Source organism: Mauremys mutica, chromosome 4, assembly GCF_020497125.1.
Source record: "Mauremys mutica isolate MM-2020 ecotype Southern chromosome 4, ASM2049712v1, whole genome shotgun sequence".
Lineage (NCBI taxonomy): Eukaryota > Metazoa > Chordata > Testudines > Geoemydidae > Mauremys > Mauremys mutica.
The window spans coordinates 77,556,510-77,582,302 of NC_059075.1; the positions used below are offsets into that span (position 1 = coordinate 77,556,510).

At 41.5% G+C, this 25,793-nt stretch overlaps 1 protein-coding gene across 3 annotated transcripts in view; it reads left to right on the plus strand.

Moving 5' to 3' along the window:
* LRRC4C (leucine rich repeat containing 4C) overlaps positions 1-25,793 on the plus strand; it is a 569,742-nt gene that overhangs the window by 284,208 nt on the left and 259,741 nt on the right. The window contains exon 1 of one of the 3 annotated variants that reach the window (XM_045016620.1): positions 3,577-3,642. The exons of the other annotated variants lie outside the window; for them this stretch is intronic. The gene's annotated coding sequence lies outside the window, so the exon portion shown is untranslated. Of the gene's footprint in view, positions 1-3,576; positions 3,643-25,793 lie in introns of those variants that run through there. 3 annotated transcript variants of the gene reach the window in all.

The window sequence follows — 25,793 nt, forward strand, 5'->3', positions numbered from 1 at the left end:
ACATTTTCTTTTTCATGAAAACATTCTAAAAGTTTTGATTTCATTCCTATTGCAGCGAAGCAGAATTGTATGCAGTGCTGTTGTAGCCGTGTTGGTTCCAGAATATTAGAGAGATGAGGTGGATGAGGTAATATCTTTAATAAAATATATTTAATAAAGATGCCTTGAATAAAGATATTCCCTCACCAACCTTGTCTCTCTATGAAACAAAATTGTCATCTTCCAGTCAACTATAGAGAGGCTGAGTCAATGATAACATCCAGATGATGAGCCTGAGTGACAGGCCATTTCCTGGAATCCTTTATTCACATCTGATTTTCCCCAAACTGCCAGATGTGTATTGTGATGTAGATTAGGAATAGGTAAAATGGTTCCAAAGAAACAACAACCTTATTTCCACTAGAAACTTTGCTCATTTCAATATCTGAACACTTAAACAGGCTCTAAAGTATCCAGTAAATGTTTCCCCAGTGTTGTTTATTCTCCTGCTCCTCTGCACTTCTGAGCTCTGATCGGGGTAAGAGCAGCTGAAACACCATAGCAGAGGTATTTACAGCCCAGTCAGAATCAAGATAAGTAGAAAGTACTGGAAATTTCACAGGATGTGATTTCCAGACTAGATCTAGTGCTGCAGGTTACCTGCTTTAGATACCTCTGCAGTTTCCTTCAGGGTAAAATAAATCAGCTTTTTTTCTTTGCAGTGTCCAGAATTCTCTGCTTTCCCTTTAACAGGTTAACGTCATCACTAATGACTTAAGGCACTGTAAAGGGTACACCTCCCTTTCCCTGATTTTCAGTGTTGCGTATTGATAACAGCTGTTAGAAACACGTAACCGCAAACTCAGATCATAACAAATAGAAAAATTTTCACATCACCGTTAAGGTCTGATTTTTCAGAAACAAGCTTTAATTATTGTGGGTGCAACTTTGTACCAACAATTAACAGAAAGTGCAAATGGTAGCGTTTAGACATCTAACTAACTGATTTCAAGTGTAATTCAGGTAGTTATGTATTTAATTGTCATCAAACATGTACTACTTTGTAAGTGGTATTATTTGTGGATATAGAATCCGACACAAGAGTAAGGTCATTTTAAACATAAGTTTTTCAGTTCCTAGTGATGAATATATGACCTGTGCACATATCTCTAGTTACAGTACGAAACAGCAACGACAAGACCTCAGGATGTATTTCTAAAGCATTTATAAAACCTCTTTCTTCTTCACATTTTAACGGTAAAATTCCAACTATGCTTGCTGAGAGCACCATGCAAAATATGTCTTTAGCTCTCAGTGGAAGTGGAATGTATCGTTTAATAAGGATTTTAACCTGTCAAGGTCTTATATTACTGTGGCACTTGGTAACATTGTTATGATTAAGATATTTTATTAATAGCCAACCATCTATCTCTTATAAAATGTTTATCAGGCAGAGGCAGAGATGGGGAAGATTTGTAAGTAGAGCTGGCCAGAAAATGGAAATCCCTTCCTGTGGGGGGGGGGGGAATCCATTTTTAATTTTTCTTTTCTTTCCTGAATTGGGGGGAAAAGTCACAAATATGCCCCTCCTCCCACTGCCCTCCCCCCAAAGGCATTTCCATAAACATTCTATTTTAGAAGAGTCAAAACAGTATTTTTCAAGTTGCTGGCTGCCCTCCTGGAAGGTTTTTCTCAATTTTACTTTCTCCCTGTGGAAAGATAGTGAAATTTAACAAGAGCCTTCCAGCTGGGTTGCTGTGGGTTGTGCACCTAGGCTTCCCTCCTCCTGCCCAGCCCAGCTGCTGAAAAAGCAGCTGGGTTGCAGACCAGGCAGAGAGCCAGGGTGCTCAGCCTGCCCACCTCCCAGCCCTGCAGCCCAGCTGCAGCTCTTTGGCTTCCTGCCTGGGTAGCTCTTGTCAATTCCACTTTCAGTTTTCCCATGGAAAACTCTAATTTTGCAAAAAGGTAATTTCTGTTGGAAAATTCCTGACTCACTGTACTTATAAGGCAATCTATCTCCCTGTTAGGACAGGATTTCTCCATAGAAATACACATCCTCCAGCATTTTGCCCAGTCTACTTCTAAATCACCCAAATAATAGGAATTATGACTTGGGAAACTATTCCACATTCTAATTAGATTGATCTACACCTGATATTCCTCTCATTTAACTTCATTTTAACTCCATTGACATCAGATGAATTACTGATGATTTACACCAATGGAAACAGATTCTTGCCCATTATTTTTCCTGATATTCAACATAAACTTTCCTGATTTGGAAGCGTGGGATGACATCCTGGCCATACTGAAATCAATGTGAGTTTTACCATTGCCTTCAATGTGGCCAAGATTTTACCCTATTTTTATTTTTCTCAGTTTCGTCCTCTTGTTCTTAGAAGATGAGTTCAGGTGACTCCAAAACTCTTACCCTGGCTTGTGATTCATCCCAGTATGGTCATGACTCTCATCACTTTTGAAATACTTATCACAATCAGATTCTCTTTTCACTTGCACTGTGGTGCAAACCAGAAGTAACTCCACAGAAGTCAGTAGAGCTACCCCAGTATAAAACCAGTGTAAGTGACAGAAGAATGAAGCCTTTTGATACATGATATAAAGTTAAATGCAAAGCAACTTCTCTTTACAGTACTGAGACATTAATTTGATCATATTTTGCAACAAGGTTTAAATTAAAACAAAGAAAATCTATTGTTATATTTACACTAAGCAGTGATTGAAGAATTTCTATTTGCTGAATAAATTGCAGAACATACTTCTGTCCAAAAATGGTGGTGTTAAGACAACTTGCAGTATTTTAAGACATGACATTAGCGCACACAGAGAGGAAAGTCAAAAGAGAATGAGAAGCTTCCTGACTCTTCTAATGTGTTTCAAATAATGTCAATTAGCACCTATGTACCATAGCATCAGCCTTCTGCTGAATCACTAAACCTAAGGATCTAAGATGCTCTAACTTTCTTTGTAAGCTTCCAGCCATTTATATCTCTATAAAACTTTGTAGTCAGACAGGGAATACTGGATGTCCTGCTTCACATCTCTGAAGTTCTCAGAAACCACAAATCTTATTGAAGTTCACAGGAGTACAAGTCTTCAGCACCTCTGGAAATCAGACTACTTTCACCTTGCTGTTCAAGGTGCTGTACGAAGATAACAAAGTGATGGTCCCTGCCCCAAAGAGGTAATCTAAGTACAAAGATAACTTTAATTTTCCCACATTGTGCACAGCTTTTCACTAGGATAAATTGTTAATCTCAAATCCTTGCCAAATTCCAATTTAGGTAAAACATTCTGCCTACCTAAATTCCTTCCATAGTTTTTAGATGAATACAGGATTCTTCTGCATTTATTTCTTAAAAGTTTTCTGTAGGTTGCTATGTACTGCCACTTTCTACCTCCACTCTGCACTTCATAGGCAGCTAATATCTGTATGTGAATTTTGGCAAGGATTTGGGATGTATCAGCTTATTCTTGTGAAAAGTTTCCATTACATTAAGGAATCAGGAAATGCAAAAAGTAAGGCTCCTTGGATGATGTTGATGATTATTTATTATTTGTATTGCAGAAGCATGAAGCATCTTCAACTCCATTGCACAAGGTGCTGTCCAAGCATACCAAATTGATGGTCTCTGCCCTAAAGAGGTAATCTAAGTGAAGAGATTACTTTCAGTTGCCCACATTGCACATATGGGGAGATTTTCAAAAGCACCTAAAGAATTTAGGTTTACAAATTCTACTGACTTTCAATGGGATTTGTGCTCCTGACTCCCTATGGTGCTTTTGAAAATCATCCTCCATATGAAATATTCTGAAAGACAGTGAGCTCAATTTTGCCTTCAAATATGGAAACATTTTCCACTGACTTTAAAGGGAGTTTCAATTATCATGATTATTACAGTAGCATATAAAGGTCCCAAACAGGGATCGGATGCATCAAAGGACTTAATTGTAGTTATCTATCTATCCACCCATATGTGCACACAAACACAGTACACTACTACACAGTCTATTTCAATGGCTGATTTTAGTTAATATCTTGAGTTTTCTCTAAATTACACCTAAAAAGAGTAAGCAGGGTAACATTTTGTGGTAAACTGGAAAAAAAGACTTAACAGCTTGATAGGAGCATAAAGAGAAATGAGAACAACAAAGAAATCAGAGGGCACAAGTGTGCTACTGTAACATGTATGACTAGGTCTCAGTCTACAAAAGAGCATGCAGCTGAGTTTGAAACCATCCTTCCCTAACTAATTTCACACAGGAGAGGCACTAACTACTTAATGGAAGTTCTGGGTGGGAGGTGAATGTGGAAATGGCTAGTTTTCAGTGGAGCTATGTGAAACATTCTGTATCTGTAGCCATGCAGGTAAAATTTAACCTCGTTCATGTTTTTAATGTAGACTAGGATCTTAGTAGCACTATTCATCTTAGAGGCCCAGAGTGAGTCAAGAATTTTAAAGCCACAAAGGGTCTAAATTGTGTCATATTTTCAGTAGGAATGCATGCACAAGGTGGTTTTGATGAAATAAGGATTTACTTAAATCTTTCTGAGGTTGGACATTTTCAATTTTTTAAAAAATTATATGTCATTTTTATACACTTTTGGTATCCGGGTTCCCAAGCCGAGAGGCCTCCATCCTGTCTGTATGAGAATTTCAGCCCAGCCTTGTCACAAAATTGGATCTTGGACACATTAGTATTTTTCTTAAAATTTCCCACACAGCATCTTTCTTCCTAGTGCAGCCATGTGACAGCTATGTTTGTGCATCTACAGCTACCATACTACCTCAATCTGTTTGAATATGCTCTGGGAAAAACAGACCAGGTTTCTCAGAGTGCCTCAATAAAGTGATCAGAGATCATGTACTCTGACCCCAATTCAACGTGTCATGTGGGGTACTTTGAAATGTCCTGCTGCATTGGAAGAAGAAATAGTAAAAGGTATTGTTCTAGGGTTCTGTCTAATTTGTTGTTTATATTGCGGGGGGGGGGGGGGGGGGCGGGTGGTAAAGCACTGTGCCAAACCATTTATATACCTTGCTATGCTAATAGCATCAGGAAAACATTTTTACCCACTATGGTTACTAACTACAGGTAAACTATGTATTTACATACTAACACGTTAACTGTGTATGTAGAAACAAACATGTTTAGACTTGACTATGTTGCTTGCTGGTTACAAACTCAGTCAAATATAATGTTGTTTGGAGGGTCTTTGTAACTTTTCAATTCTCTCTTCTCTTTTGGCATCTACCTCTCATCCTTTTTTCTACTCTCCCCATCTTTTTTATTTATGTTTTCGCTCCAATTTCGTTCACATTCCTGATCTTATCTACATAAAAAACTAACTACATAAATAAACCATGCAGATTAAACATGTTAAAAACTAAAACAAAACAACCCACTCCTCTTTGTATTTTTTTAAAGAGTGACATAGAAAAGAACTGCTAGGAAATCTCTCCTACTCTGTATCCAAGGAAAGCAGCCAGCTGTAATTATACTCCAACTGCTAGTTGCCTGGGGACAAACACATTCAATGATTTTGATGGAGTCCACACTTTTGGCTGTGGTTTCTGGTTGGCACAAGTTTAGCCTCGGTGTTGTTCTCTGTAGGACATATTCTGCAACTGAAATTGGGATAACAGTTAGTGGAAACTGATTCAAAGTGGCCTGTATTCAGGGTATAGCCACAAGAAAATTGTGAACTGTCGACACAACGTCGGCCTCATCACACAGCACTGTTAGCTCCCATGTTCAAGGGAACGTAGTGGGGAAGCAGAAAATAGCTCTGAAGGTTTTAGGAGTCCAGGGCTCTTCTCTGCAACTTCTTTCTCCGTGAGCCTACTCCTTGCCTGCTGTAGTATGTCCATCAGTTTTAAAAGGCAGTAAAGCTGGAAGCCCAAGTCTATGAAGGTTCAAGCCACATAGTGTGCAATAAGTTCAGCAAAATTACCCAAAGCTATGTTACATAACCTTGTCCTTTTCTTTTAACCCCTAAACCATTTACCAGTGACATCAAATATTCCACATGCCTTTGGCTGGTTAGAGCAAAAAAAATCAGCCACAAGCAAAGGCTTAGCAATCAAAGCATCAGCCTCCACCTCAGGGTGAGATTCTGTACTGTGACTCCAAGAAGCATAGCTCAGAAGGAAGTTGAGGGGAGGGAGGCAGCACTCATGTGGCTCTTTAATCCATCTGTGTGTCCTCCAGATGCTGGGCTGCTCCAGGGCCCCCAGCAGAATTTACACAGATCTGGGGACCTGTCTAAGTTATAGCACTTATCTCAAGCTTCCTTTGATGTCAATAATTTCCCTGTGAAAGATCTGTCCCTGTATCTAGTAGTCCATGGTTCCAGAATCTCTGCAGTGCTATATTTGTGACTCTACCCTAAGCTCTGTCCCTGCTATGTCCTCTTTACTTCCGGGCTTGCGAGGGGGCGGCCTCAGAAGTTAGGGGATGAGAATCCTCCTTCACCTTGATTCCAGGTCTTTTAGAGCCCCTTTTCACCACTGTGGCCTTTTAATCTGACATAAAGGAGGCCAGAGCAGCATGGGGATCTCACCCCTAGATTCCGTATAACCACAGGTTCAAATCTAGGCAGGTCAGACACAGCTCTTCATTCTCCTGAGGTAGATAATCCAAATTCTACCCAGAGTGTGGGTATTTCTGAGAAGTGACAAAATGAAGTTCTGTCTGCTCTACAGGGGCATTAAAGGTGTCTTGGCACTTTTTCTAAACATAAAGGATAATATTCTCTTTCTCCCTAGTCTTATACTGTATGCTATTCAATGGATACTTGCAAAGGTGCAGTTACACTGCGGGGATGGGATGGGGGAGCTGATGAGTGGAAGAGTGGATAAAGGGTAAGCATTAATGTATCCTGCAGCAACAGAGGGGAATTTTAGTAGGATAGTAAGAAATTGGTGGGATGTGGTACCCTCATTTGCCTAAATGTGTGAACCAATGGTTAGTCACTGCCCTCCAACTCATAACTGGCTATTTTTCAGTGATGCTGTATACCTAGTATACCATTTGTTAAATGCTTTGGTTCCTTTGGAGTGAAGAATTCTATATATATGAAAAATCTCTCTAATAGTAAACTATGTGGGTCTCTCTCCTCCTACAAGGTATATGTGTGTGACATGTTGTATCCCCTTTCGGGGTGCCACCTGATGTATTGGGGTCCCACTAAGCCCACCCATTCCACCAGCCTGGGCTCCCTCACCCCGTCCTGCTTCACACACACACGCACAGACAGCGACACACCCAGCTGTAGAATCGCACGCAGTCTACAATCAGCTCTGTGTGGGAAAACTCAGCTCAGGGAATTTCCCAGCACTCAGGTGCACACACCTTCTGGAGTGTAAACCCAAAATTATATTGGCTTGCTCTATACAGAGAAATACAGTGTAAGCTCATGAAATTCACTCCCTTCCTCAATGTTGAGGAAGATATGCACAGTTTCCCCCCCCCACCACCCTCACACACACACACCAGTTATTAATTGCACAAACTGGGTTTTAGAATAAACAAAAAATAAGTTTATTAGCTACAAAAGGTAGATTTTAAGTGATTATAAGGGAGAGCAAACAGATTAAAGCAGATTACTGAGCAAATAAAACAAACACGCAAACTAGGCTTAATACATTAAAGAAATTGGCTACAAATAGTAATTTCTTACCGTAAATGTTGTTTTATGCAGGTTACAGAGTTTCTTGAAGGTAAACTGCACTGCTTGCAGCTTTAATCTCCAGGTCACATGCTGACCTTTCTCCCCTGGGTTCAGCCCCTGCCTGCTTCCCTCCAGCTTAGTTCCTTTGTTTCTTCAATGTTTTCATCAGTCTTCTTTCTTGGGCAGGGATGCAGTGCAGAAGACCCAAGATTAAGGGTATGTCTTCACTACCAATGTTAAAGCACTGTAAAAAAGCCACTCCCACGAGGGTAGAAGCTACCAGTAGGTTCCCAGCACTGGTGCACTGTTTACACTTCCACTTTACAGCACTGAGGGGGGTGTTTTTGCACACCTCTGAGCGAGAAAGTTGCAGCACTGAAAAGTGGCAGTGTCGACAAGGCCTAACTCACTTCTCAGCCTTAAATAGGAGTTGCAGATGGCGGGAATCCTTTGTTTCCTAGTTTGCCCACCACTCCCTCTTAATGGAAAAACACTAGACGTCCAAGATGGGGTCTAGTACCAGGTGACACAATCACCTGACCAGGGCAGCCCGGGGGGGGGGTGGCAAGTGGGGCAATTTGCCCCACGCCCTGGGCCCTGCAAGAGCCCCACGAGCCCTGGCCCGGCAGCAGTCCAGATCTTCGGTGGCATTTTGGCAGCAGGGCTGCCAAAGACACGTAGCGACTGAAGGGCCCCCAGCCACCAAAATGCTGACGAAGACCCGGACTGCCGCGGGGTGAGTACAATCGCCGCAGCTCCCCCGCTTTGCCCCAGGCCCCCTGAATCCTCTGGGCAGCCCTGCACCTGACCCTGCAGTGTCCAAGCAGCATCCCAGGAAAATTCTCAGGAAGGAGGGAGATTAGTATCTTCAAAGTCCTATTGTTCTTCCTAATGGCCCATTCCAGGCTGATTGCATACTGTCTGGTGGGCATTCCCCACGTGAAAACACAGTTGTAATTATTACATAGTCAATATTTCTAACTTCAGATAGAGAAATGATACATGCATACAAATTGGATAATCACATGCAGTAAATCATAACCTTTTCAATAATACCTCACATGTCCCATCTTCCATAAGGCATATCTTAGTTATGTCATATTCATATCATAAGCATATCTCTCTGAAGAATATGGCACAAAGGGTCACAATGTGCACCACTCCCTCCTACTGGCTACGTAAGTGAATTTCGTTATACCACTTTTAATGGGTATAGATTACAGAGGGTGCTAATGCTACAAAGCAAATGTTAATGTTTACCAAATTGCTAGTTAATTAATATGATATAAAATGGATATATATATAGAATTAGAATACAAACAGGCAAGTAAAAGATAAAAAGAACACTACAGTAATGTTTTACTGAAAAATGTACTGTTGTATTTACCATCGGATGTATCTAGTAAGACTATATAAATATTGGTGTCTAGATACTACAGTAATTGGTGTATTAAAAATGTCTGCAGTAAATAGAGAGCAAGAGCTGATAATCTAGCATGAGAAGTCAGACAATGTTGGTTTAGAAGTTGGGTCTGGCTTTTCTAAAATAGTGCAGAGTTGAAGGTAGCTGATCAGCTGGAAATTGACAGATAGACTGTCAGTTAGTCACCTGATCAAAAACCAGTCCCAGTAGTAAGCAATAAAAGCAGGCTGTGAGGGACATAACCTCCACCGTAACAGTTATAAATAGGTGTCAAATAAAGTGAACTTTCACTTCTATGTGTTGAAGTCTGTGCCAATCCTTTCAAATCCAAGAAGAAATGAAATAGTACAGAAACTGATGGAATGAAGCTAGCAAAAAGAGCACCAGAATTAATATATCTAAGACCTGAATCATAGGCTTGTGATTAGATGCGACTGCAACAATAGTAATAAATTAATCACAGATCACAGTTTCTGGTGTCAGTGACTTTTAGCTGCATCAAGGTAACAGTACTTTTTACTTGACCATTCAACCACGTACCTCAGTGTTCCTATTCTTCCAATCCTTTCCACCTCTTTTTTTTATACAAAACTTTTCCAACTACATGATACTCCAGCCTATCCTGTTGTCCTGGCCATCTATACCATAATACAATTGGTTGGAGTCTCACATTACATAAAAATTACCCCTCTAAAGTACCATTTCTGCCCACATAACCTACTAAAGTGGTCAATAGTACTCCTTTTCCCTCTGGTTAGCCTTGACTCCAGTGCCTTTATGCAGGTTCCCTTCAACAGCTGGGCATGTGAGATCACATTTACCATATATGTTTAAACATTACAAATCATGTTTGTTCCCCAGAGTCCATTCTGATATGTGTTTGGTACAATTCTTGTGGCTTGGGTGTGACATCGTATATGATTAGAGTAGTGTCCTTAGACCAGCCTGGAAAGTTCAGGAACTCATATGTATGGATGATCTTCCTGCAGATAACATTCTTTAGGGTGTATCTCCAGGCCATAATGACGTTATAGCTAGGCCCCTACCAAATTCACAGTCCATTTTCATCAATTTCACAGTCATGACATTTTAAAAATTTTGAATTTCATGTTTTCAGATATTTAAATCTTAAATTTCACGGTGTTGTAACAAACATGAATATGTATTTTAAAATGGCAAAATATAAACTTGTAAAGCCTTTAAGACTCAGAATTTCTTAAACTGGGGGTCCTGAACCAAAAGGACTAGGCTATTGTCGGGGGCACATGGTATTGCCACCCTTACTTCTGTGCTGCCTTCAGAGCTAGGTGGCTGGGGAGCAGCAGCTGCTGGCTAGGTGTCCAGCTCTGAAAGCAGCACTTCAACCAGCAGCAGCACAAGATGGCAATACTGTAGCCCCTCTACAGTAGTCTTGCAACCCTCTTTTGGGTGGAGACCCCCAGTTTGAAAAAAAACCTGTGTTCCTTTGTATAATTTTACCCTATAGTACCCTATAGTATAGGGCATTTTATAGTATATTGTAAAAGTACACAAAAGACCAGTTTTCAGAGAGGGAGGTGGCGGTGTCCATGACACATTTTTCATGGCCGTGAATTTGGTAGCGCAACAGTTAGCATTGAGATTCATACAGGTCACTTGCCTTACCCCACACCATTATAATACAGTTGGGTTATTTAATTGCTTTATCTGTCCATTCACTGTTTCTTCTTCATGGCATTCCACTTTTAATCAATTAGTAGGAAAATGCCTTGTCCTGGGCAGCACTGGAGAATGCTGCTCCTAAGCAGAAGCCTCCACACGATTTCTGCATATGGACATTGTCTTTTGAACAGAGTCATTTGATTGGCATAATAGATGTTATCAACCTTTTTGTTTCTCATAATTCTAATATTATACACTGATGAGCTTCGTTTAGCCCTAATACAGCATGGACCAAGCTATTTGTGACATAAGTTATGCTCTGATACAGCGTATGACAGAACCATGACCTGGTCTCCTACCTCCCAATATTTTTTTATTTAAGTGACAGCATTAAGTTGGGCAGATAATCACTCCAATTCCTGATAGTCTTGTGGAGTCAGTGACTTGGGGTAGGGAGGAGGAAGTGCATGAGCTGGCCATGGGTAGCGAGGAGGGTTAGAGAATGATAGCGGTCCTTTGCCAGACCAATCATATTGCTGCCCTCTATTTGAGCCATAATTGAAAAATCCTTCTCTTCTAGCCTGAAAGTTTTCATTTTGACAACTCTCACAACTATATTTCCCCCAGCTGGGAAATGCCTGCCATCTTTCCCCCAGGACTTTCAAGTGTAACCGCAGCAGCAGCTATCGCTACCCTTTTTCTTTCTACTTTGGCCTTTCCTGCTATTATGCTGTGATATGTCCGAGTGATTAATTCCAAAACATCATTTACTCTGCAATCCAGTCAAAACAACAGCTCCACCTAGTTCATTGTGGCAGCAATTAAATTCTTCACTAACAGGATAATATAATTAATATCATTTGCTCTATTGTCCATTCCATTTCTTAGCTGCACTGAAGCCAACTATTCATGATAACTCCTGGGGACTTCTCCTGGCTTTTGTTTTAGTTTCGCTACTAAGGTAATGCATACTTGTCCGGACTGCAATATGTTTTAGAGCTGAGATATGGTGCCACTAAAACTCATCTCTACTATTTTGTAGACATGAGGAAGAGCATTCCATGTGGTTTGTCTCTTGTCATCTGCACTACCTTAACTAAGTCTGTATCCTCTAAATCAAACAGCTGTGCCTGTTGTGCAGTCCTAGTCCCGTGCACTGCCACTAGATCACCCTTTTTATTATCCTCACCCTTTTTGGTACTAAACCCAACTTCTTTATATCAGTGGATGAAAGTGTATCTCCCTTTTCTTGTTACTTATCTGGGGCAGAGTCAGGTGGGTTGTTTTTTGTTGTTGTTGTTGTTGTTTTGGGAGGGGAGGCCTCATCATCCAAGTCAGGACAATTTCTATCATCCTCTCTTGGATTTTCAGTACTCCTCCTGGCATGTAGTTCCCTCCTCTTTTTCTCTGCCTCACTTATTGCTACCCTTTGCCTCCTATTTAATAGAGCTACAGGAATTTTAATCTCCTTTTCCACTTCTATGTTTGGCTCTTTATTATCTAACTAGGGTTCATCCCATTCATAGGCATGTTCCTAGTCATCCCCATAAGGGGAATTTGGATAAGGAGGCATGGAAGGCCATGTATTTTCAAGCTTCAGTGCCACCATCTGTCCCTTGAATGCACAAGACTCCTCTTTTATAATCTCCTGTTCCTTTCTACATGGTGTATGCAGTGATTTGCCTTATTCAACTCCCCCCTGGCTACCAGGTAAGCACCTTCGTACTCTTCTGCTTGCTTCTGCCAGGTCAATCTCTGTCTGTTCTCTTTGTTGTATCGGATCCGGATCCTTTATTTTCTCTACTATTTTCTTCTTTATTTCTTTTAAGCTATGTGCTAGAGATGCATTTAACCCACTTGCATTTTCAAACTATAATCTTAATTCCACATTCTGTCCTTTCTCCCTTTCAAGGTTCTCCTTTACTTTCTTGAGACCCTTTTCCATATCTGTAACTGTATAATCTAAGGCTTTACAGGCAATAAACCAACATTGTACAGTCATACCTTTTATCTTTGTCTTTGACTTTTTTTCCTACCTTGGATGCAAACAATAAACACATATGACTCCACAGGTCAGAGTCTTGGACCCTGACCAGCACAATTGAACCCCTTCATTGTTCAACTGTATATTTACAAACAATTCAATACTCTCGTTATTATTTATTTATTAGTATTACTCCTATTAGCTAGTATTTTATTCTTTATGGTATTTAGTCTAATTAGCATTTCAATTGATTATATTTTTTTCTTATATTCCTTATTCAGTAGTATTTTTCTCTTTTTGTTCTTGCATTTCTTATTCAAGCTTTCTTTTTTAACATTCTTATTTTCCAGCTTTCCCCCACCCCAAAGGCTCCATGCTGCAAGGACTCTGTGGTGCTTTATACATCTGAACTGTCCCAGCCAGAGTCTAGACCTCTAACACTGTTAGCTTTTTCCCCGATAGGTAGATTGCTCTGTCAGGTTTCAGTCAATAGCATGGATATGAGGCCCACTCAGAGTGCCAATTTGTTACCAATTCAGGTTTAATCTTGTTTAATAATTAAGGAGACCTCCAATACCTACACGTGAATGGTATTTATTCATCAGTTATTAGTACAGCACATAACAGAAAGATATATACGTCTGTGGAACCAAAACTTGAAGACAATGACAAAGATGACAGACTGATCTCAGGTCTGTCTAGTTCCGCTGTTTGCATATTTCTTGGACTACTTACAGCTAACGTGTTTACAATTTACAACTTCCTCTTTGCTGTCATAAGAATAAAAATATATGTTTGCCTGGTACATATCATAAATTTCCAAGTTCGTGATCACACATCTGTTGCTTAATCATAACCTTTACTGTTAGTGTATTATTTGTGCCTTTCTGTTTGTTTTTGTGATTAGTACCTTCCTTGCAAAATCATTTTGTAACTCAAACAACAGGGTACTGGACTAAAGGTTTCACAATCTGGCATTTCCACATCCTTCAGCAATCAACAGCCTTCTTAAAAGCATCTTGGGAGTTTGGTTCACCAGTAGGCTTTATGCCTATTACACATCTGGCCTGCACATATTTGGTATCTTTTCTGCACTAATTTTGAAATGCTTAATTAAGACTCAAAATACTCCTGCAAAGTAGATGATATTATCTCCATTTTACATATAGGAAACCTTAGTCATGGAGAGGCTTCATAAGTTGCTAAAGTCATCACCCTGAATTTGTGGTAGAATGAGGAATAGGACTCACTCCCAGACTTCTGCCACAACCACTAGACCATTCTTTCTTTCTATCTCAAATGGTTATTCTGGGCCTAAATCTCTGTCCACTTCACCGTGTGTTGTAATCTAAACATAGTAAGGTGAGTGCAGAATGAGGAATAGGACTCACTCCCAGACTTCTGCCATAACCACTAGACCATTCTTTCTTTCTATCTCAAATGGTTATTCTGGGCCTAAATCTCTGTCCACTTCACCGTGTGTTGTAATCTAAACATAGTAAGGTGAGTGCAGACTGAGTGTAAAATGCTACTAAACCAAAATTCTCTACTCATTTGCACCAGTAGTAGGGATTTGCACCTATTTTGCACTTGCACTTACTCCATATGTTAGTGTAATACTATAAAATAAATAACATTAGACTAGCATAAAACTGATATAACGGAGTGGAGAATAAGATTGTTTGTGTCCAATTATAAATGACTCCACATAATGCAAGGCAATGGAGAACAAGACCTACTGGGTGGAGAGGTACTTAAAGGATCTAAAGACTTCCAAAGATCATTGAGTCAATGGTGTGATGATTCTTAATAGACTACAAACAACAGCATGGAATCAAAAGGAACGTATGTGGGTATCTGTAGACTATTGATACTCCTTAGATGTATGCTAATTGAATTCACACTGTAAATAGGATGTTTGGAAGGGGTTGTCATGCACGTTCTGAACTTCTCTTAGAGTTGGGATGGGACTTGGACATTGAAATGAAGAATGTTAAATGTTACCAAAGCATTAAGTAGGACCAAATATTTAAGAAACCCATAGTCAGACCAGCTATGTAATGGAAATCATTCTCACCAAATTCGTACACAAGAGAAGCACCAGAATGACGGTGGGTTTAGAAATTTGGTCTCCGTCTTTAGCGTACTCAGAGGAGAATGGCTCCCCAGCCAGCAAGCCAGAAACTTTAGTCATGTTCTTTGAATGTTAACCTGATCCTGAATAAGTAATGCATGCAAGATGTAGTATGTTAACATTTGATTATAACTTTGTCTTAAAAAAAAAAAGATAGAAAGAAAAATAAGAAAGTCCAACTCCACCGTGTAGCTGATACCAAATAGAGACTGAAAAACAATTCATTATAACCAAACTATTAGTTTTGGCATATGATATCATAAAGACAAAATACTGCTGTTAAAGGAAGGTACTGTAGTAACAGAGTTATTATGTGTCATGCCAGCTGAGTTGCTGGTCTTGAATGGGATACCTCCAAGGAAACCTCAGGTGATGCAAGAAGTGCTGCTGGTGATTCAATAGCTGTCACTTTCCCCTCTGAGTTGGAATGGAACTGATGGCACATTCAGGACCATGTGTGGTCACTGCAGATTGAAACACCATGGCACTTTTTCCAAAAGTACTGGTGCCTCATCTCCAGACCAATTTCTAATCCTGATAATTATATTCTACCTCCCTTCATTCCTGTGTAGCTTCAGTAATGATGAGTATGGCACACTGAATTTTTAAACAATAATATTATTTTGTCTCTAAGGTAGCTGTATTTTAGTGATTGGTTGAGAGACTCTGTACTTCTTTAGGGGGGTAACTTTTAAGATGAAGCCTCGGTCTCCCCATCTTTAAAGTGAGGTAATAATACTTACAACAGCCTACCTCACAGGACTGTTCAAGGATTGTGGAGTGGAGTGGTTATAGAGTTCCTGGTCCTCCACAGTTACCATAGATGAGCAGAATGTGTTGCAGTGGTGCACTTAATAAACATAAGAACTGCTTGGCTAAAGAGGTCTCTAGTTGCTACTTAAAAATGTCCCTTTGTGTTTGTCCTTTCACAAAGATTAACTAATATCTGGCTAGTGCTTTTTAAATTAAAGGTGCTGTAGTATGAAGTACTTTGGAATCCTTCAAAGCAAAAGGTATTGTATAAATATAACTGACAGCTCTAGACCTTGATGGTCTGATGACACCTTTTTGAGACTCATCCAAGACTGTCTTCCTGTACTATATTTGGCATCCTTTTTTTTTCTTCACTTGAGGAACCTGTTCAGTGACCGGCATGGTCCATCTGTCTTCTCTTCAAAAGAATAAAATGTTCTGACCCACAAGAATCATTTGTGAATCATGATCCTGATTGCCAGGTGTCCTGATTGGTTGTTATGGAACATGCCACTATAATTCTGAAAACACTTTGCTCCATGTATCCCTGAGTTACTTGTATCTTTTTGGGAGTTTGCTTGAAGTATTTCTGACTCTCCTATCTCAAGGACATGCTGAAGATGGAGTAATACCCTCCTTAAACAATTTTCTTCACAACTTGATGTGAGGAAGAGGCATCCCTGTGTAATTCTTTAATCAATTACAATAAATTTAGTGAAGGGAAACTGGTCCAGAAAAAAGAATCCTTCTCTCTAATATCTATGTTAAGACTGGAAATAAGAAATTAATTTTAACAGTGAGAGTAATTAACCATTTGGAACAATTTACTAAGGGTCGTGGTGGATTCTCCATCACTGTCCATTTTTAAATCATGACTGGATTTTTTTTCCCCAAAAGCTATGCACTAGGAATTATTCTGGGAAAGTTCTATGACCTGTGTTACAGGAGTTCATACTAGATGATCACAATGGTCCCTTCTGGCCTTGGTATCTATCAATTATTTTTATAAAGCATGTATGTACTGTGATAGTTGCCAACACAGGGATGTTCAGAGCTAAAAGCACAGCTTTTGTCAGTTTAAACACCAGGCTTTCTAGCGGGCTATAACAGTCACATCCTCTGTGGATCAGGCACTAACAAGGACCCCTACTAGCAAGCTAATTAGTGGTTTACTTATTTCCATTGGACAGAGGACTCTTTTCCCAGGGATGTGAGGCCCACATCAGGCAAGCCCCCACTTTTGTGACAGCAATTATATTAGCCAAAACCAGGATTGAACTGGAGACCTTGGAAGTATATTAGTCTTTACAGTTTGAGCAATAGAGTCAGGTTCTGTACCTATGGACTATGAAAGAATAGCACAGTGATAAGGCAGCCTTCCTCACCAGTCTGATTGTCCAATTGAATACAAACAGAAAACAACAACTTCCAGCTGGGGTTTTCTACTCAGCTACTAGTCCCAGTGCTCATTAAACTGGAGTCTTCACTCTGCAGTCCAGTTCACTCCCTGTCCCAACTGAGCCACTTGCTAACTTTTATAATCACATACTGTCTTTCCATCTGTGTGTGATAAGTGACCAGGGCTGGCTAGCCCCAGTCCTCTGGCTCTTAAAGGATCAGGCCACTTTGCTCCAAGCAATCCTCTGTGGTTTGGGCACACACGTGTAACACACAGACTAATGGGTTACAATAGCACACACAGAACTGAGTGGGGAAAGGAGTTGAAGAGAGGAGTAAAGCAAAAGTGACTGGGAAGAGTGTAGGAAGTAAGTGGGCAAGTTGGAGAAAATGAGGACAGTCATAGGCGGAGGCAAATTGTGTAAGGTCTTGTAGGTGATATTGACTTGATTCTGATGTGGTTAGAGGTAGGAAGACTTTGACAATTTCTAGAATACAACCTCTAAAATGTCAAACTAGCTAAATTTACCCTCAGTATTTTTTCCTTTTCTTACTCTTCTCCACTTACGGGTACCAGAGAGGAATGAGACTGGAAGCAATGTAACACCAGGACAAGATATATTCATAGTATTTTGTTCTGTCCAGAGCAGAAAGTACCATAAATCTCACATGGAAAGGTCTGTTTTCATGTGATTTCCAACTTTGTATTTCTAGACTGAAGCAGTTCAGATAAACATCTGAACTTTCCATGTACTTAGCTTATTATAGTTTCCATACACAAATCACAACCACCTATTTTTACTCGCAATCAATTTTATTTTATATTAAGGAAAACAACAAAAAAGAGACAAGCAAAGCAAAATCTCCATAAGAGAGCAGTGTGTGTCTGTGTCTCCTCCGTAAAAGACTGCAGCAACTTCATGATCAAAACAGTTCCTGTCTCTGCAGGCATGCAGAATCCTTAGAAATGGAAAGGTGCAGTACACCAGCAGTGTGTTCACTGTTTCATAATTTACATAAACTACCCTATTTATGCCTTTTCAGGTTCATTTGTTACCTGTGAAAATATGGTGAAAATACTACACACAGAGCCGGAACTACCCCATATTATTTCATAACAACTTTTGTGCTTTGTGTCTGCAAAGCTGCTGATTCAAATAAATGGGAGGACTTTCCAAAGTAGAAGTTAGAAATGCATCTCACTGCCTTGGAGATGCCATGCTCATGAATGTGCTGTGAGTTTCCTCAATAACTACAAGGCTGGACTATCTTTTCCTTGAAAACAAATTGCAGCTGATGTGATTCTAGCTGACTGTTAATGCCCCATCAAGCAACAGGGCAGACTATGAAGACATAAATTATCATATGTGTATTAGGTAAATTAAATATGACACTTTCAGGGTTGTGACTTGAAAGAGTTACAGTGCAAAAGAGAGGAAAATCTGGGGGTAGGAGGAAAAGAGCAAGGAATGTTGTATCTGGAAATAAAGTCATCTTGTCATGTTGCATAGCAGGAGGCCTTCAGAATGCAAGGCACAGGGACACTACATTGGGATTAAGTTTGGCACTAGGGGGCAGGTTTTTAATGCTATTTATGTGTCCCAAGAGGCAGATAGTGGGTTTTTCAAAAACACCAATGCACCTATTAAAATCTATGGGCGTTAGGTGCCCAGTGGGATTTTTGAAGGTGCCTATCTCCATCTTTAGGCACATAAATAGCTTTAATAAATGTGTCCATAGATGACATGAAAATGATCCTGAGGACATGAGGAGGTCTTGCAACAGCCATCCTTCCCGCACTGGTGGTGAAACATTGATAGTGATCCCAGGTCAAGTCCATGATTTGCCCTCCCAGATGAAAAGAGTAGGAGTGGATAAAAGGACTAAGGGAAAGACTGAGATGTGTGAGGCTCCTCACAGCATCTGAGTGAAGCAGGATACAACAAACACATACAAAATGATTGTCTTATAGAAATCTGGCTCAGTAGTTTAGGAAGTTGGGTTGATAAGGGTGGGAGGGGGGACTTCATGACTTTTTCTACAGTGTAGTAAAAAATCTGACATGGAGAGAGAGAAAGCGGATGAAAAGGCTTGGATGGAGGAACACAGACACACAAGTAAGCAGTGTTACTAGTTCTTGTTATTTTTATTGCTAGTTTTGTGATATTTGGCGTTATCTCTTAGAGGCGCAACTCCAGGAATCAAGTGATTAGATAAGAGCTCATGGGTTGAGTTGGGTTTTGTTGACGTAAGATTCTGGTCCTTGTGGTTGCAAGGAAAAGCTTGAAAATGTGAGGTGAATGTATCCTAAGGACTCAAAACCAAAACAAAATAAAAAAGAACCTGAAGTTTATTTTTAAAAATTCATGATTTTTAAGATAATCTCGTAGTCTTGGCGGGAACCTATCATGTAATTTTTGAAAGTGTGGCAATGCTGAATAGGAGAGATCAAGAAGGGAAGGAAGGGGAGGTCTGGACTGGGCTGACAGGCAACTGCCCAGTTTGCCAGTCCATTCCATGGGCGACTGGGTAGCCCATAAGATGTCTTTTTTCACTGTAACCCCCTGCTGTGTAGCTCATGGCGGCAGCAGTAGAGTCTGAAGAAAAAAGCTGCCCAAAGTGCACTGTGTTGTGTATTTGGTTGTTATGGGTTTTGTTACTATGGCAACTGAGTTAGACTATTAAGGGATAGCTCAGCCGGTTTCAACCGGCTGAGTGAGCTCTCTGTTTCTGTAAATAAAATGGAGGTTTTGGTTAGCTGTCTGCTCTCTGGCCTCAAGTGATTGTTTCCTACACCGGCTGCCCTAAGGACTTAACACTGGCGACGAGGGTGGGATCCTGGTGCTGCTCCAGTAACAGAAGGAAGTAGAAGTCAAGGTAAAGACCAAACAAAGAAAAAAAAGCTGCTTGTTTGCACTGACTGTGAAAGTGAAACTAAAAATCATGGCTACTCTGACCAGGCCCCTGGAGCCTTTTGATGAGAATACAGAGCAGTGGCATGTGTATACTGAGCGTTTTGAGCTTTTTGGTATTGCAAATGACATTACAGAAGCGAAGAAGGTGCCAATATTCTTAACTGTTGTAGGGGCTAAAACCTACTCTCTGCTACGCAGCTTACTGCACCCTGTTAAGCCTGAGACTAAATCTTACAGTGACATTGTGGAAATCCTGGGGTCTCATTTCTCCCCAAAACCACTGGTAATTGCTGAAAGATAGGTTCCACAAAAGAGACCAAAAGGAAGATGAAACAGTTGTACAATTTGTAGCCATTTTAAAAAAGCTAGCAGAACACTGTGAATTTAAAGAGATGTTAAATGAAGCCCTGCATGACAGGTTAGTGTGTGGCCTCTGCAGTGAAGCTATACGGAAGTGCCTACTGACAGAGGCTCAGCTTACATTACAGAAGGCTGTTGATATTGCTGTCTCCATGGAACTGGCTACAAGGGAGGCACAATAAATCGGTGCATCCCCTAGGGTGCAAAAAGTGTCACAAGAACTGACCCACAAAACGGTGCAGAGTCAAGAATGTTACCGCTGTGGTAAGCTGGGTCACCAGGCATCAGAATGCTGGTGTAAGGACCTGGTGTGTCGACACTGTGGCAAAAAGGGACACATTGAGTATGCCTGTAAACAAAAGAAAAAGAGGCCTGTGGTCTGGCCGACAAAAAGAGGAACCTTGCATACCCTAGAGCAGACCCAGGATGATCAAGGTGACACCTCCTCACAAGAGGAAGTGCCACTGCATGTTTTGTCTTTGGCAGCGGGCTCACATGAATACTGGGTAACCCCCTTATTGGAGGGCAAACCTATACGCATGGAACTAGACACCGGTGCAGCTGTCTCGCTGGTTCCTGAGACTGTGTATAAGGAAAAGCTACAGCATCTTCCGCTTAAGGCAACAAAAACTGTTCTGAAGACGTATACAGGTGAAGCTGTGCCCATGTTGGGCACTATTGATGTTAAGGTGGAGCTCAATGGACAGGCGGCTAAATTGCCACTGTTTGTGGTGAGAGGTGACTACCCAGCCTTAATGGGTAGGTCTTGGCTTGGGAAGATTCAGCTGAACTGGGCAGAAGTGCACCGGATGACTAAAGAAGAAACCAGTCTAACCCCTATACTAAGGAAACATGCTGCTGTTTTTGGAGATGATTTGGGAAGTATGAAGGGAATCACTGTGACATTGAACATTAAACCTGGCAGTCCACCAAAATATCTGAAAGCCCAAACTGTGCCATATGCCATCAGGCCAAAAGTTGAAGCAGACCTGGAGCGCCTGGTCACCAATGGAGTCCTAATACCAGTTACCCATAGCTCATGGGCCACTCCTATCATTCCAATAGTGAAGTAAGATGGCTCTCTCCGGATTTGCGGTGATTTTAAAGTCACTGTCAACCCAGTGTTGTGTGCAGAGCAATACCCGCTTCCCCGCATCGATGACCTCTTCGCAGGCCTGGCTGGGGGACAAAAGTTCAGTAAGATTGATCTGAGTCAAGCATATTTACAGATGCACGTCGATGAAAAGTCCCAAGAGCTGTTGACTATTGTGACTCATAAGGGGCTTTATCAATACTGTCGCCTACCCTTCGGAATCACATCGGCTCCCGCCCTGTTCCAGAGGGCTATGGACCAGATCTTGTGTGGCTTGTCAGGAGTTCAGTGCTATCTGGATGATATCCTGGTCACTGGAAGAAATGAAGAGGATCACTTAAAGAATTGAGAGGCTACCCTACAAAGACTGGAAGAGTATGGCCTACGAGTTCGCAAAGACAAGTGTGAATTCTTCAAGCCCTCTGTTGAATATTTGGGACACATCATCGATTCTGCAGGTCTTCATAAGGTCCCTGCAAAAGTTAAAGCTATTGTGGAGGCTCCCCCACCTCGAAATGTAAGCCAGCTGCGCTCATTTCTAGGACTACTGAACTATTATGGAAAGTTCATCTCACAGTTAGCCACACTGCTAAAACCACTTCATGAGCTCCTTGGGCAGAACAAGGCCTGGAAGTGGACTGAAGCCTGTGATGTTGCATTTAACAAAGCTAAGGATGCATTGTTAAATTCTGAAGTTCTAACGCACTTTGATCCATCCTTACCCCTGCAATTGGCCTGCGATGCTTCCCCTTATGGAGTGGGAGTGGTCGTGTCACACATTATGCCTTCGGGAGAAGAAAGACCTATTGCTTTTGCTTCACGCACTCTAAGCAAAGCAGAAACTAACTACGCCCAAATCGAACATGAGGCATTAGGAATTGTTTTTGGAATTAGGAAGTTTCATCAGTACCTGTTTGGGCGAAAGTTTACTCTTCTTACAGACCATCGACCTCTGACATCAATTTTTGGACCCTACACAGGCATTCCCCCATTAGCTGCTAGTCGTATGCAACGTTGGGCATTGATACTTTCTGCACACACATATGAAATCAAATATCGGAAATCCACTCTGCACGGCAATGCAGATGGCCTCTCAAGGTTGCCTTTACCGGTCAAACATCAAGATAGTGCCCAAAAGGAAATCTTCTACTTTGAACAGGTAGAGAATACACCCATCACTGCTACTCAGATAAAGAAGGCAACCCACGTTGACCCAGTATTATCCCAAGTTATGGACCTGGTGATGCATGGAAAATCTCGACAAACCTCTCCGGTCTCACCCGACCTTGTTCCCTACATGTCCAGGCGGACGGAGTTATCGGTCCAATCTGGTTGTTTGTTGTGGGGGAGGCGTGTCATTATTCCACCACCCCTGAGATCACAGATGTTAGAACAGCTACATTCCGGTCACTGTGGAATAGTGCGCATGAAGGAAATTGCACGAAGCTATTTTTGGTGGCCTAGATTGGACAGTGCTATTGAAGAGAAGGCAAAAGCTTGTATGTCATGTCAGAGTGTAAGAAATGCACCCCAGTGGGCACCCCTACACCCATGGGACTGGCCTGAAAACCCGTGGCAACGTATTCACGTTGACTTTGCTGGCCCCCTTGAAGGAAGCATGTTCTTGGTGGCAGTAGATGCCCATTCTAAATGGCCAGAAGTCTCTATAATGCAGTCCACTACTGCAGAGAGTACTATCCAAAAACTACGAGGACTCTTTAGTCGTTTTGGTCTGCCAGAACAACTTGTGAGCGACAACGGACCGCAGTTCGTCTCTCAGGAGTTTCAAAATTTTATGAAGGCAAATGGGATACACCACATCACGTCAGCACCATATCATCCGTCCACCAACGGATTAGCTGAAAGATTTGTGCAGACAATGAAAAACGCTTTGAAATCAGCAAAGGGACAACACTCCATTCAAAAGCGTCTGGATACCTTCTTACTTTCCTATAGAAACACACCTCATGCTACGACCCAGGCTTCCCCAGCCTTTCTAATGATGGGACGACAGCTGCGCACTTGCTTTGATCTGCTGAAACCTTCTGAACCCAGACAAACTGTGCAACATCAGCAGCAATATCAAGTCATCAGACGGGCACCCAGAGCAAAAGACCGAACCTTTAGCCCAGGGCAGCCAGTTTTGGCTTGGAATTATACTTCCAGAGCTAAATGGGTCCCGGCCACAGTCATCACTCAAACAGGACCTGTTTCCTATACAGTCCGGACTGCAGAGAATCTTACCTGGCGGCGACATGTAGATCAGCTGTTGCCAGGTCATGCCAGTCTTCAGGACCCATCTGCAGTTGAGGGGTCTGACTTCACCCCTCCTGGTGAGACACCGAATCATGAGTCACCTGTTCCTGACTGTTCTCCTCCATTACTGCCGGCAGCTGAGATACCCCTTTGCCCAGCACGAGCTGATACCACCTCCTCACCTATTCGTGCTGCGGACCCTGAGCCCCTAGTACTTTCGGGTGCAACAACACCAGAAGTTCGCCGTAATCCACCTAGAGACAGAAGGCCTCCTCATCGGCTGGATCTTTAGTTAGGGCGAACCCACGGTTATGGGGCAAAATAATCCCCAGGGTTTAGCCGGGAATGGAGGCAGTCTACCCTCCTTCTCTAGTTTAGTGTGTGTTTTATTTAGGGGATGTTCTTATTAGGGGGGGAGGAATATGTTGTGTATTTGGTTGTCATGGGTTTTGTTACTATGGCAACTGAGTTAGACTATTAAGGGATAGCTCAGCCGGTTTCAACCGGCTGAGTGAGCTCTCTGTTTCTGTAAATAAAATGGAGGTTTTGGTTCGCTGTCTGCTCTCTGGCCTCAAGTGATTGCTTCCTACACTGGCTGCCCCTAGGACATAACACTGCCAAAGCCGCGGGACCAGCGGACCCTCCGCAGGCACGCCTGCAGGAGGTCTGCCAAAGCCGTGGGACCAGCGGACCCTCCACAGGCAAGCTGCTGCCCTCGCGGCGACCGGCAGAGCGCCCCCAGTGGCTTGCTGCCCCAAGCACGCGCTTGGCGTGCTGATGCCTGGAGCCACCCCTGAATTTGAGGAATGGGGGTGGCAGGTAGACATGCAAATTTTATTTCTTTAAATAAAATCTAATGTCTATCTGAGCTCTGGACATAGTAAAAATTTTAAATCACAAGCAGGAACAATATCCTCAATCCTGAAAACAATTAAATTAAAAATGCAAGTGCTCTCAGCCAAACTAAAATATGCCAGTTAGATGGTCCATTTAATAACATAATATGCCCTGAATTACCAGCACAAAATAAACTTGTATATAATGTATAAAATCTACCACATGAAACAAACAACCCAAATCACTCACCTTGCTCCTCAGGTCATACATGCCTACAGAGTGAAGGATGTCAAGATATGTACTCTAAGGATTAGCTAGCATGCTATAGTGAATTGTCATAGTATAGACTTAATAGATACCAAGCCACTTATAAAAATAAGGACATAGATCCAAAACAGTGTGTGTGGGAGTAGGGTGACCAGATAGCAAGTGTGAAAAATCGGGACTGGGGTGGGGGGGTAATAGGATTCCATATTTTAAAAAAGCCCCAAATATCAGGACTGTCCTTATAAAACCGGGACATCTGGTCACTCTATGTGTGTGTGTGGGGGGGGGGGGGGATAATTGGGTATTCAAAGAATGGAATTAACAGAAGAGATGGAAAATCCCACCCTCCTTATTCTATACATTTATCCATGCATCAATATCAGTGCCACCTCTACATACTAATAGTACCATTAATATTCATCACTATCCTGCTTTAAATTTGCAGATAAAATGAATTGGCCAGCAGAGACAAAAAAATACACCCCAAGTACAGTTCTGCACTATTTATTTCAATTACAGGTCTGAGGAAAGAGCACTGCCATTTCAAAGAGAAAAGGTTTCTAAGAGGAGTTTCAGATGGAACTCATAGAAAGTTCTGATGAATATTTAAACACAGCAGCTGCTACCTGAAGAATGAATCTGTTGAAAACAGTGATACTACTGTAGTTTAGTATGAGGCCTAATGATGGCCTAGTATGGGGGATGACAGGATTTCCTCTGAAACTTTCTAAGAATGAAAACACTTCCCACGCAGACAGTTGATTAATTTGAAGAGGCACATTGATTCTTCCCATATTCATCTATCTTGATATAGTCTTGGGTGAACTGGTTGCTAAGTGACACACTATATGGAACAGCACTATTGGGGTGGCAGTGTGTGTCAAGATGGAGGGAAGGATTGGTAGACAATAAGGATTGTTTCTCATCCCCATAGTCCTGGATCCTCTTGTTCCTGGTGCACTATGCATTTTCTTCAATACAAGCTTGGGAAAGGCGGTGGGGAGCTCACTTTAAAAAAAAAAAAAAAGCACTTAGACATGATAACCAGAGTTCAGCAAGG